Below are 14,424 nucleotides of genomic sequence, written 5' to 3'. Positions count from 1 at the left end.
CTTTTAAGTTGTCAGCTATTTTCTTCAGATTTGATGCACTATATTTCAAGAAATTTGTTTGCTTTGTTTAACTTATAATTTTTTTGCCACGAACTTGTTTGAACATTCCCCTATTAACATGGTTTATAAGGCTTTATAGCTTGAAGCTGAACCACGGTGTTTCAAGCGTGTTCGCTGACACTCAGCATGGGCGCGCACTGTGCAAAGTGATTGCGTGAAGCATCCAACTTGCACAGTGCATCATGGGTAAACACCTCCAAAAGCATCCCTCTCAGACTGATGAAAAAAACCAGAAACAAAATAAAACACCAATCAGTACTATAATGAGTTAAGGAACTATAACTATCCCCTCCCCTCCCAATTATTTTACTTTTCAATTGCTCATTTCCCTCTGGTGCTTAAAATGGAGGTTCTGATCCCTGATTTAATCTCTTTTTGCTTTTATAAATATAAACATTTGATGCAATAAAGTCCTCTCAGAGGACCTGCTATGGCTCACGCATTTTTGTTCTTGACTTGGGATTTCTGTTTCAGTGGGGTTTCTCTTTTCACCCAGAGGTATGGTGGGTGTGCATTGCTTCCTCATCTGGGCCACAGCTGTGGCTCCCACAGTGGCTTTCCTGACTCGTTTCAGATTTGGCATGGTATGCTGCGGGACTTAGAAGGTAGAAGTGTGGCAGAGGCCCTCTTTAGATCTTGGGAAGAAGATGAAGCTATTTAGAAAGCACCTCACTTGGCTGCCATTGCCTCCTCACTTGTCTGGCCCCACAACGCCTGCAGTTCCTGTCTCATCCTGTTCAGCTTCTCCAAATTCTGGGTTCGCTCCATGTGTGACCCTACAACAGTGAAGGGCCTGGACGTCTAAAGAAAAGAAGTCTCACCTCAAGATTGAGGCTAGTAATGCCAGAGAGATAACTCAGATTGAGAGAGCTTGCTGTCTTTTCAGAAAAGTGCAGTTCCCACCACCCAAGTCAGGCACCTTACAACTGCCTATAACTTCAGCTCCAGGGCATCTGTGGGCACCTTACACACACAAATAAAAAAAGGGTTTTTAAATAAATTTTAAGTTGAGGCTTTCAGGGGAAGATTAAGAATGTATCCAACGAAACCCCAAGCTCCAACTTGTCCCTTCCTCACTTTTGTCTTTCCTTCCTGCCCTGCTCTGTGTCTCTGGCTTCCAGCATCTGATGCAGGACGGCGAGGACCTTGGCTTGTCCTAGTCAATCCCCACTGCTCTGATCCACACTGATGAAGAGTTTCACACTGAAACAGAATCCAGAAGTCAGCACCTTCAGAACTGTTCCTCCCTGTACTGTGGCTTCTCTGATGTGATCGAACCTGAAAGTCATCCACACCCTTTTTCCAAGTAAGAGGGACGCTGGAAGTTCATGATAGGCAACAGCAGAACAATTAGAGGTCACCTACGGAGGATGGCCTGTGAGATCGCTCATGGATAAAGGTGATGGCCACCAGGCATGGCAGCCTGAGTTCTTTACCTAGGGTCTAAGTGGCGGAAGGAGAGAATCAACCCTCACGAATTGGCCCCTGACACACGCACGCACACACACAGACACATACACACTCTTAGTTGTTTTTTAAAGATCCCCTATAGAATTCTATAAAGTGCCTATAGGAAAGGCTTTAGAGGAATAAGTACATACTGCATTTAACACTTTAGTGGAAACAGACAGAGTTGATTGGTTGTTCGTAAATGTACTGAGAAGCTTAAGAAAATAAATGATGAGCTCATGACCTTTAACTCCTAGTTCAGGGCCTGGTTAAGACACCCCAAAGCTTTGGTAACTTTTCTAAAATAGAACCATATCTCCTATGGTTTACAAGACCAAGCTTTTAGGAAACTTCCTCAAATTTAAGTTCTACTGATAGCCAATTGGCCTCTGAGCTATGGCATTGGTTGGTGTAGTAGTTTGAATGAGATGACCCCATTTAGTGGCAGGCATTTGTCTATTTGGTCCCCAGATGGTGGCTATTTGGGTAGGCTTAGGAAGTGTGGCCTTACTGGAGGATATATGTCACTTGGGGTGGGTTTTAAAGTCTCAAAATACTCAAGCCATTTTGAGCTAGCTCTCTCTGCTTTCTGTTTGTGAATCAAGACATGGGATCTCAGCTGCTGCCCCATCACGTACCTTCCTGCTGCCATGCTCCCCAGCTTGATAAGTGATAGACTCATTTCTCCGGAACTGTGAGCCCCAAACAAACCCTTCCTTTTGTAAGTCGCCTTGGTCATAGTGTTTTATTATAGCAATAGAAACCCTGACTAACACAGTCAGGAAGGGCTAAAAAGTTAGCAGTGGCCAGGGATTGTCTAATCAATTTATATGAAGCTGGGGACTCTGCTCACTTCTTCCCAGCAGTGGAAGAGTTCCCTGAAAGAACGGTGTTTTGAGGTATTACTGTTTAGTCAAAGGAGACGTAACATAAAGTTGACGAGTTCAGGTATTGGCTCAGTGCTCATGGTTAGGCACTGAGCATCTCCGACCCTGCATATAACTCCCCTGTAAATGCCAATTTTGTGTGATCATGCATCAGGACACATTGACTGGATAGAAAGAGGAAACACCTATGTCATCTGACATCAGCTCCATTGCGCGGCTGTCCTTGTTCCATATTTAATCTGCTAACCAAGGCACTTTTGCATTCTAAAAATTAAACTCCCCTTAGGAGATGAGGGTATTCGAACTGTTCAACTCTAAACCTCTCTCCTTATGTCGAAATCCCCGTGACTCATCATGGGGTGAATCACTAGCTTCTTAACCCTTCTTTGATGATCTTTTACGGAGTCACATCATGGGAAATTCATGTAGGACACAGGTGTTATTGCAAGGTCAATTTTCTATTTGCAGCCGAGCAAACCATATGAAGCTACCAGGTCCATTCCCCAGTATGACATGGTGAGCTCCTAAACTTGAATGGTAACTGTGGAGAAGGCCAGTTCCCGGTAAAGAAACAATGATGGTTAATATCTGCTGTCAACCCGACGGGATCTAAAATCGCTGTGGAGGCAAGCTTCTGAGTGTGTCTCTGGAGGAGTGTCTGGATTAGGCTCACCGAGGCAGAAAGACGCACTATAGCTGACTACACCATTCTGTGGGCTGAGATCTGGAATAAAGAGAAACTGAGTCAAGTATATCCTGACTGTGGATATAATGTGACCAGCCAGCCTCCTGTTCCTGTTCCCATATCTCCCCTGCTGTGATGGAATGAGCTCCTTAAACTGAAACCAGAATAAATTTTTCTTCCCTTAAGTTGCTACTTGGTCACTGCAGATGGATGAATTTGCTAAATGCCACACTGATGGGAGGCTGCCTCCTGTTGTTATCTTGGTTTTCAGTCAGTGCTGCAGCTGTGGAAAAAGAAATTCCCCCAGGGGCAAGCCCACTGAGTGGCTACAGGTAACTCTTTCATGATTCTATTCCTAGTTCCATTCTATAGGGAGCTAAGGAGTTTCCCAGGCTCCTGGGTTAGGAGCTGACTGGGAAGTTCCCATTCCTTTTGGAGAGGCCAGCATCCAGGTACTTGAATAGTAATTAGAAGTAAGTATGCAGGGGTAGGGAACGGCCTGTGATGGGCCCAGGTGCAGAGCTTGAAGAGCTCTAACCAGGGGGAAAAGCCAGCAGTGCTATAGAGCCAATCATACCAGCTCACTGATTGATTACAACTTCTGGGGTGTGGAGAGCTGGAATATTACCATTCCAAAGCAGATTATCCTGGCCTGTCTTTATGCCCCTCATCTATGTTATATGGAAACAGAGCACTAGCTTCCACCAGCCCTCAGGACAGGAATGCCATCAGATAGTCTGAGTCCCCTAAAACAGATTTCCCCTCTTGGCTATGACACACTTATCTGATGTTCCCACCAACTTATTCTAAAAGTTCTTTATTTATGACTTTCTTTGTTCTGTTGCTATGGGAACTTTCTAAAACTGTTGCCACATTGGGGCATATTATTCGTGGAAACATGAATCTGTGTTCTTGGACCATAGGCAATTATATTTAGTTCCAAAATAAATTCTGTCTTATTCTCCTTGAGGTGGGAGCTAGGGATGACTCCACGTGGTGTTTCCCCTCTTCCTCTTGTCTTCTTTCTCAAGAACTCTGTCTTGAAGCCATCAGATGGGCTCAAGGAAGGAAGACATCCAGATTGGAGAGATCCTAGCCTGGGAACCACAGCCCCAACATACTGATGGGATCTTTGGACTGCATGTTCCATTTGGTGTACTCATTCCATTCCCAGACAAATAAGGATCTGTAAAATACACTTAAACTGACCTTAGAAAAATAAGTAAGACAGACTCCAGGGGGCCACTTCCATTGTGACAGCTGAGGACGCCTTCGCTGAGGAGGTAACATTGAACCTGACTCCTGGGAGTAAGCGAGAGTATAGGTCCCATGGGGGGCAGAGAGTCAGAGCATATCCAGGGCAGGTCATTGGTGTGCCTGAGGAAGACGGAGGCTACCCTACCCTGAGGCCTCTGGGAGCCTGAAAGTTACAGAAGTAGGAGGAGGCATTTATAAAGACAAAGACAAGGCCAAAGGAACAAGATGAGTTCAGGTTGCCTGGAACGTAGAACGGTGTACGCAAGACCTGTGCATGAGCGCGTGTGAGAAGCGCCACACGAGTGTCATATTCTGAGTCAAAGCACTTGGTCATAATGTGGTCACTGTGTAACCGTGGATGACTAATCGGCCTCTATGGGTCTTTGTCTTCTACTTGTCAAAGTAAGAGCCAAATTTTCTGCCTCCATTACCCACGAGACATTGACTATATGAACAAATAATTTTGGAGGGCTATTTTACAGTCTCTTTGAAAGGCTAGGCTGAGAACACAAGCAGCTTCTTGGGGGACAGTCTCTGAAATGTGTTCTTTCTGGTGGGTTTTTCTCCCTTGTTTTTGTCCGGATTTGGTACTGTCCCCGGCAGAAGAGGAGCACTTCCTAGAATCAAACTGTAGGTGGCGCAGTTAGACTTTTCTCAGGTTGGAGCCATAAAAGCAAGCGGGTCCACATTTCACGTCTAGACAGAGGACGTGCATGGAATAATAAAGCCTTCAGACTGGAGGGATCCGGAAAGGTCATCTACTCCCTCTCTTGTCTTTAGAAAACCTGACTCCTAAATCAGTTCTCTGCTGTGCGCCTTTCAACCGTGGTTACAGCGCCCTTGCTCATGCTTGGCTCAGCAACAGCCAAACCCGCAGAACAACAAATCCCCAATAAAACCCAATATGCGTGTGCGCACATATTTTTCGTGGGAATAAAATTGCGTCGGTGGGCTGCTGTAGGTCACCAGGGCGTCTTCCTTCCTTGTCATAGTTGAGTAAAAGATGCCTTTGCCTAGCAAGGAACATTCTGTTTATCTGAGATGGGGACTTACCGATATTTTAGGTCCAGAGGGATACACAGGGCTCAGGCTGGGAAGATGATTACCACCGGGCAAAATAAGAACCGGTACTGCAAGATTTAGAAAGAGACAACGTCTCCCAGAGCTTGGACAAGACCCAGGAGAGGTTTGCCGAAAGCCTGGTCTCAAGTCCAGGGGACTAAGTGCCCCCATATCTAATTTTGACTTTCTAGTTCAAAGGAACCTTTCTTGCTGTTTCTTTCCTTGTAGTGGTTGGGACAGAATGCAGGACCTCACACATGTTAGGCAAGTGCTAAATCTAAGAATTAATGATAGCACGTTTAGAAATACGGTAAACGTGTTTTTGAATGTTGAGGCATTCTGCTTTCCTGTTTTTCGTCAACCCTAATATAGGCTTTAGAGTGTGATGTGGCTTTGTAGAAAGTCTGAAGGAAAGCACAGTAGGCAGGAGCTGTTGAATCAGATGGTAGCTCTGCTTTTTTGTTTTTGTTTTCCCCTGATTAAATGCTCATCCTGTATCTTAGAGCAGCACGGCGGCGCAGTTGTCTTTGACAGTGGCGGCGTCTTCCTTCATAATCTTATGAAATTGCCTGACCGCTGTATGAAGGAGTAGGTCAGCCTGGAAACAATAGTTAATAACAAACAGGAGATCACAGGTTCACTGCGGGAGCCCATAGAAATAGAACCGTTCTACCTTGACTAAAGGTCAGAGAGTTCAGACCTGTTCTTCCTCCTTCACGGTTATGACAGGAGGTTTGACCCAAGGTCTGACTAAGAGGATGTTTAGACCTAGGGTGTGGCTACTTTGGGTACTAAGAAGGTAATTACTTTGTTTATTCCTTGTATCATAGTAAAGGAGTCTCTTACCTTCCCCCTCCTCATGGGATCGAGTATATAGAGGCTATGAGAAATAAACACAAAGCAAATCTCAGGATTTACTGGATGCCCTCCCGACTCTATCAGTTGTCTCTTGTCTATTTCCTTCTTAATCCTCATGCTTCCCTGCAATCACAGACAATTAAGCTGGGTGAGACCTGGTAGCTGTTGCCCAGATGTGAGACATGACAAATGGCCCTCAACATGGGGCTCATGACAGTCCACCCCATATAGGCCTCAAACACGTAAGCCTGGATAAGAGGCTATTAAATATTTTGGGAAGAGTTATACAGAAGTTCTGTAAGAAGTCAGCAGGACCTAACACAGCCAGCAGAATGATCTGGAACAGGTGGCGAAGGGTCGAGGCAAAAGGACTGGATGGAGGAAAGTTCAGAGTTTGAAGAGAACATGGACCACTGAAGATACTGATGGAAGTTCAGCATGGCTGAATGGAAAGTTCTGGAAGGGTAGAAAAGGACAGAGCCTGGAGGACAAGGTGAGATTGGATTCTAAAGAACTCCATTGGCCCTGGAAAGAGGTGGCTTTATCCTAGGAGCATGGGAAGACCCTGAGAGGGGTATCTGGGGAGGGGATCAGAGTAGAAGGGTTTATGAGAAATCCTTACGGACTGCTGAGGCACGCATGGGAAGATGGTTGGGGTCAGAGATTTGATAGAGTAGCAGTGCGTAGCCACAGCCTAGGCAGTGAGCAGGGCTGGGGAACAGAGCCAGGCCAGCATCTTCAGCAGTCTCTAAGCGCCAAGCAGAAGAGGCTCCAGTAATGAATGTTGCCCAGAAGTAACCAGAGAAGCGGAGAGACAGCGAGAAGTACACAGTGTTTGTGGGAGCGCAGAGCCTGGAGCGCTGGTGGGGCTCGGGTTCAGATGGGGTGTGGTTTGAAAAGTTTGGAGGATGTTATGCGCTGACTGCAGACTGGAGAGAGGACTGGAGAAAGCTAGATAAAGGCCAGCAGCTGCAGAGTCCGAGGACAGTCCCTGAGGAAGGCGGAGGCTGTGGGGGAAAGGGGGTGTGACTTCAGTGGCAGAAAGCAGCCCCGGGGTCATTTTTATTTTCTCTGTGAGCATACAGGTTCTAGGGGGAGCCTTCTCCTCCCTGTTGAAGAGGGTGTGTAAAATAGTATGTGTGAAGTGGTGAGGGGACTAGAGAATTCTGAAAATGCCATTTGTTTTTGGAAATTAAAATATGATTACATCATTCACGCCCCTTTCTTTCTTTTCTCCAGCTCACCACACCCCCAAAATGCATTTTTAAAACCAATCTTGGCAATTGGAATTCACCGCTGAGGCAGGATATAACTTTCCTCTCAGTGTGTAAGATGTGCCCCTGACAGTTGATGACAGATATGTATGCTGAAGGCAGAAGTTCAAGCGAAAACTTCATGCCTTGCTCTCATAAACTTTTTTTATGATCAAACCTAATGGTGAGGTGTATTGAAACAATTCATTCGAGACATGGCATAGACTTAATTTTTTTTAAAAAAAAAATCTGGACAGTTGAATGAATACATAACCACTAATTGCGGTAGGATGTTATGAAAATCAGATAGCTTAATGAACTTTATAGATCTGAATGATAATTAACACAATAACCTGAACTTAATTAGATACTTGTATTAAATGCTGTCAATAAGCAGCCGCTTTCCTTGGTATCCACTTTAAGTGTATACTGAATATCGCAGCATGGTCCAATAAGGGCAGCCACAAATAGAGCTAATGACATTTGGAGAAATTAAGCGGAATAAATAAATCACACTGAATTCATGTGGAGCCTACGGTGGGGGAGGGGTGGGCACAAACAAGAACACCCTTTCCCTAGTCTCGGTGTCTCAGCGCAGGAATGCAGGATCCAGTGATGTGAAACCCACAGAGTAAATTACTGGAAGGCAGCATCCTTTTCTGTGGTATTATTTTGGAGAAGAGGAGCCCTCCTCCCCCTGGAGAAGGAACCAGGAAGTACCAGGAAGCTTCTCAAGGCCAGACTGTAATTTTGTTTTTTCCCTAGCCAGGTTCATAGACAGGAAAAGGGGGAATGTCTGCAGAAAATCCCCCATCCAGTTCTCCACTCCACTCCACCAGCCTCGGCTGAGGTAAACTTGAAACTTAGGAATGCTTAAGAATGAAGAAGAAGCTGCTCCATGATTTTCCTCTCTCCAGTCAGCTGCCTCCCTCCTTCCTCCTTCCCCCCACCCTTTCTTGTTTTCATTGTGCTGGGGCTTGAATCACAGCGGTCTATGCACACACTCTACAGGGCGCTACAGCACACCATTCTCTTAAAAACGGGGTACTGGGGCTAGGAAATGGTTTCATCGGAAAGTGCTTGCTGTTCAAATGTGAGGGCCTGAGTTTGGACCCCCAGGACCCATGTTAAAAAAAAAGTAGCCGGGAGGTGGTGGATCCCAGCACTCGGGAGGCAGAGGCAGGTGGATTCCTGTAAGTTCCAGGCCAGCCTGGTCTACAAAAGCTAGTTCCAGGACAGGCTTGATAGCTACAGGAAACTCTGTCTTGAAAAACAAACAAATATATATATATATGCGCATATATTATACATATAAACAAATATACATACACACACACCTGGAACCACTAGTGATGTCAGCTTCTGGTTTCCATACTCAACACAGACACACATGGACATACACTTATGTATACACAAAACACACACACATTTATGTTCACATGCACAGGCAGGAGTGTGATTGTGTTGCCCAGCGTGGCCTCCAGCTCGTGCGCTCAAGTGGGCCTCTACCTCAGTCTCTCTGGTAGTTGGAACTACACACATGTACTACCATGGCCTTTCCCTTTTCTGTTTTCTTTTAAATTCAGTTTCAACTTTATGTATTTATTTATTGATTTGTTTATTGCAAGCTGCCTAGTTATGATCACTGATGCACAAGCCTCTTCACATATTTACTGTGTACTGTTGGATGAATTTGGATGTCTTACCACAATCGAGAAAGACATCTGTCACTTCCAACAACTATCGATGTCACCCAGAGCCAAAGCAAAGACGTTCCCCTTCCCCAGTTCCTCAGGAATCATGAGCCTTGAATTATATAGGTCCATACTAACCATCCTAGGGCCTGAAGACTCTGATCCTCCCCCCATCCCACCCAACCCCAGGTCGTATTTCAAGTCAAGACCCAGAGGCTGACTGATGTTGGATATTGTTGGAGGGCTCAGCAGTGACTACCAAGATGGTCGTACTCATCATGACCTGTGACCTTCCTATTTCTTCATACTCTGCCCATTCTTGTCTCTTTGTGGTACAACTGCAGAGAGTACAACTCGCAATCAGCCTAGCCATTTGTAATGGGGAGGAAGTCAGTTCCTCACCTGACAGTCCTGGCTTTGGGTCTCACTTCTTGCTACGGACTCGTTTTGAAGACTTGAAAAAGTTGTGGCATTCCTGTAGAGCTCATGTTGTCACTAATAAGATCAGAAGACTGAGGTTGCAGAGGACTGTAAGTTAGCTTGACACAGAAACAAGATGGCTGACTCTTGGCCAACTACACGCCTCAGTTGTACAGAGCACTTTCCCTTATGAGAGATGGCAGGTGTAGCCTGTATTTCCTGTTCTTTCTCTGCTATGAATTTAACCTACCCAGGTAATGGGCAGGCTACCCATTATTGTACAGACCCAATGTACGGCAGATGGTGAACCCTCAGTGTGGGTGTTAGTAAGAGTCTGAGACTCGGTTTACCTTTGTAGTCATATAAGGGTGACGACTGTTTTGTGGCCCCACTCAGTGTATTTCCTTTGTAGATAGTAATGGGCAGAGGTGACGGGCATTCTAAATCATTTTTTAAATGGCAAGAACTTTGTCTCCAGCTATCCAACCAGAGACACTCTTTTTTTCTGAGTTTTGAGTAACCCAAGGTTGTATGTCATTCATCTCTATTTAAATCAGTCACACGAAATCTCCCACCTAGAACTAAATGTGGCACAGAGGAGACGAACATTCTGGGTATTTGTACATTCTGTAACTGTGTCAGGAATTAAAGGAAATATTGAAATTTTACTTTTCTTAAAAAAGAATTTTTTTTTTGCTTGAGACACTACAGACAAAATTACGAAAAAATACCCCATATAACAATCTAGTTTTATAACATGTTATTTCCAATTCTAGAACCAGACATCAGTGTGGACCAAAAGTGGAGCAAATTATAGTCAAACCAGGGGTTGAGTAAAGCTAAAAGAGACAGGCAGATTGGCTGCAGCTCCTGTCTGTCTTGTGCAAAGGTGGTCTGAACAATTGCCTGCTTGTTATTGGCTAAATCTCAGTTATTCTTTAAGAGGCTAGGTTACCATCTTGCTAACACCCCAAGTTAGGTTACGGTTCACTGTATAAGAAGACACCTTAGAGATAATTGGAAAAAGATGGAAACAGAGATATCTTAGGTCAAATTTAGCAAACCGATGTGTATTTGGCCTTTGACCAGGCCTCAGCTAGATGCTGAAGCTGTTGTGAGAAACGAGGCATGTGTGAGCTTTGCCAGGCTTCCCTAGGAAACTAGCTCAGAGCAGTTAGAACAGTCATGAGAGAACCTGCTGCATGAAGTGAGTGTTCAGGAAAAATCCTCCTTTGAGAGGTGATTCAGTTCCCAGGGGATAAAAGTTAAAAGCAGAGGGAAGCCGAGGGGAGAACTCCCCCACAGAAAGGCAGAGGCTCTGGAGCTGGGGAAGTGGCTCAGTGGGTCAAGTACTAGCCATGAGAGCATGAGAACTTGAGTTTGATTCCCAGCAGCCAATAAAAAGTTGAACATGACGACTCATATTTGTAATCCCAACACTGTGGCGGCAGAGACAGGGAGAGTCGTGGGGCTTGCCGGCCAGCCAGCCCAGCCAAATCAGAATCAGTTTGTGCTGAGTAAAAATGAGAAAGCTTGTCTCAAAAACAAGGCAGACCATGTTCTGAGGAATGACATGCAATGTTGACTTCTGTCCTCCACACATGCACACTAGTGGATGCATACACACACACACATACACACACACACACACACACACACACAAAGGGTGAGGAATCAAAGAAAGTGATTATGGGGTGCTTGGATAGAGTAGGATGCTCTTTCTAAGCAACCCGAGCCTCCTTTAAGCCTCCCAGAGTATTTCAGAAACCCATTCAAATATGCTCCGAGCAAGCACCGACCTGCCTATTTAACAAATTACAAACTAATATGCTATCAGATTAAATTGGGAGAGCAGCCATTTAGGAAGGATATTGAAAGTTTGGTACACTGAGCTGGTTATTTGATTTGCACCATTCTTTCTAAATGGTCCATCATCATCTTTTAGTAGAGAAAATGCCACACCTCAGATGGCTCTGCATTAAGAACATCTGGACGCTCAGTGACTAGAGGCACCAGTAAGACGTAGCAGCTTTTCCTTTCCTGCTGAATCATAGTTCCCCAAAAATTTCTCTTGCTCCACTTTCTTTAGTATTTTTGAAGTGAATGACTGTAGCTTATTTCTGGTTTTAAAATCATAATGGAAGATAATTTTGGAGTACCTTATTAACATCGGTGATTTGATTTGGATAAATGTTGTATATATTCTGCCCCCCTACCCCCAGCTATATGCTAAAGGCTTGGTCCCCAATGTCTGGCATATTGTGAATCAGTGAAACTGGTGGGAGAAAGGAGGAAGTTAAGTCATTGGAGGTTTGCTCTTGGTCCAGTCACCTCCCATACCCTGGTGAGAGGCAGCTTTTTCTGCTTCAGACCTGAGAAAGGAACTTGGGCATGAGGAACTGTGTTGAAGGGTCACAGCTTTTGGGAGGTTGAGAATCACTGGCTTAGAACTTTATTGAGCAGAAAGTGCATCTGGGTTGGGGAAAGGGAGCAATAACAAGAGGAGAGGATATATTTGTATGCTTATTAAACATAGGCATTTATTATTTTATGTATGTACATATGTATGTATATATGTATGTACATATGTACGTAAGTATATATCAGTGTGTTGCTAAAGACCTTAGGGCGTCAAAGAGATTGCTCATTTGGTAAAGGTGCATGCTGCTAAGCCAGACAGTCTGAGTTTGATCCCCAAAACTCACATCATGGAAGGAGAGGACTAACTCCTACAGGTTGCCCTATAAGCTACACACACACACACACACACACACACACACCACTTAAAATTTTCAAATGGAATGAATTTTTAATTAAGTACTTAATCTCTATTTTGTATTTATGTTTTCTTACCTCAAGGATCTTTTTCTAAGGCTAATTTACTTCCACAAGGTCACTGAGCTAGCTAGCTAGTGGTCAGTTCAGAAATCACACCCAGCTTGGCCCCATCCCCAGCTGAGCCTTCTGCCTAGGCCTCCAGGCTGCTCATTTGTGCTCCAATTCTCCGCCCTACAGCACTGCCACTGCTTTAATAATAATTTTACATTTTCCACTAAAACACCAAAATGGCCCATCAAGAGAGGTTAAGAGGGTAGCTCCCTTAGAGAACAGTCAGAGGAAAAAGCTAGACAGTCGGTTTAGGGGATGATTTTCCGTACAGAACTGCTTGGAGGTGTGGAGATGGATGGGCTGACCTCTGGGGTCTTCTCCAGTCCCAGAGCTTCGGGATTGATTTGCCAATGAAAACGTCAAGGCTTTTCTTCCATGCAGTGATGTATGGTGGCCTGGCTGCATTCCCCACTTCCACCCCCACCCCTCACGGCTGATTAAAACAGCCAGGATTAAATTAGCAGAAACAGTGGGAAGGAAGGATTTCTCCAGGAGGGATAATGTTGTCTTAAGACAAGGCAATAAGGGGAGGAGAGGAGGAAAGGATGCATAGCCGTCAGGGAGGTGGGAGCAAGTCAGGACCCAGACTCTGCTGAGCTGGGAAGACCATCACTTTGTATTAGTCAACAAGCCCCAGGGCAGAAGCTCTGTGCTTTTGTGTGTAACAGGATACATATTGTATACACGATACAGTCTAATTAAACAGAACAAACACATATGAAAATAATTGAGATGCATGAGTTGTAACCAGGAAATAAGAGGCTTAGCTTGGAAACAGGATCTCAGTCAACAAAAGTCGCTGAAGATCTGCTCTGGGCCACACACAGCATTCTAGGTGGCGGGAGCACAGACAGACGCCAAAGGGATCTGAATCACTGCCCTTCAGTAGCAAACATGAGACGGGCAAGATAGCAGGGGGCACATGTGCCGTTCTAGTACCAAGTAGGAAGAGAAACCAAAAGTGGATAGGATGTATCGGGGCCTATGGGAGGAAGTGGTAATGTCTGAAGGGTAATCAGGGATGCCCACCAAGAAGGAGCTACTGAGTGAGCTGAGAGAGTCAGAGAGAAACAGAATCAGAGGGAGAACCAGGCATAGGAATGGCAGAGGAGGATGTGAGCTGGGCCTTATGAATCATGGCCATGTACTTATAGAGAGGGTGGGGTTAGAGGTGACGGGGCCAGCTGTGCAGAGCGCTGGCCAGATGCGAAAGAATTTGTGGCTTTCAGAGGAAGGAGAAGGGGGTTACTGGAGGTGAGAATAGACAGGTGATCTGACTGGTACTGTGATGGGGTCACCGAGGGCCAGGATCCAAGTACATTGCACCCTAGGAAAGCAGGGAGAGCAGGATTCTTAGAATCACCCGGGCCCAGCCTGCTATTGGAGGGAGGGAAAGCAGTGAAGGTTTGTATGAATCATGATGCTACACGTTAAAAGGTGAGCAGGAAGGCAAGTCTCCGGAAAGGAAGAAAGCTTTTGTTAATTATCTGTCTCTCCATGTTTCTGTCACATCTTGTCATCTCCGTTAAAGAGCCGTGAATCTGTGAGGTGAAGGCACACGGGTTGTGAGGAGCTGGCTGATGCTTTTGGCTGCTTTCCACTGAGAGACAAGAGCAGGGTCCCCTCCTGCATTGCCAGGGAACTTACCCACCAAGCTCTACCCTTGCTGGTTTACACAGAGATCTAAAAAGACGCAAGGCCCAGCGCCTGTCCTCATGAGTTCTCTGTCTGGTGAGAGAGACGGGTGTAAGGGCAGCAACACCGTAGCGAAAGAACTGATGGCGGCCCGAGGCAACGATCAAAACAGAAAGTAGGACATTCAGCTCAGCCTGCGGGAAGGTGGCAGGTGAGATTGGAAAATGTAGGAGCTAAGCAGGGGACAGTCAAGGAGAGGCTTTTCCAGGCAGAAG

The sequence above is a fragment of the Chionomys nivalis genome, chromosome 4 (assembly GCF_950005125.1).
Source record: "Chionomys nivalis chromosome 4, mChiNiv1.1, whole genome shotgun sequence".
In the NCBI taxonomy this organism is placed as follows: domain Eukaryota; kingdom Metazoa; phylum Chordata; class Mammalia; order Rodentia; family Cricetidae; genus Chionomys; species Chionomys nivalis.
This window is presented reverse-complemented; position numbering follows the sequence as displayed.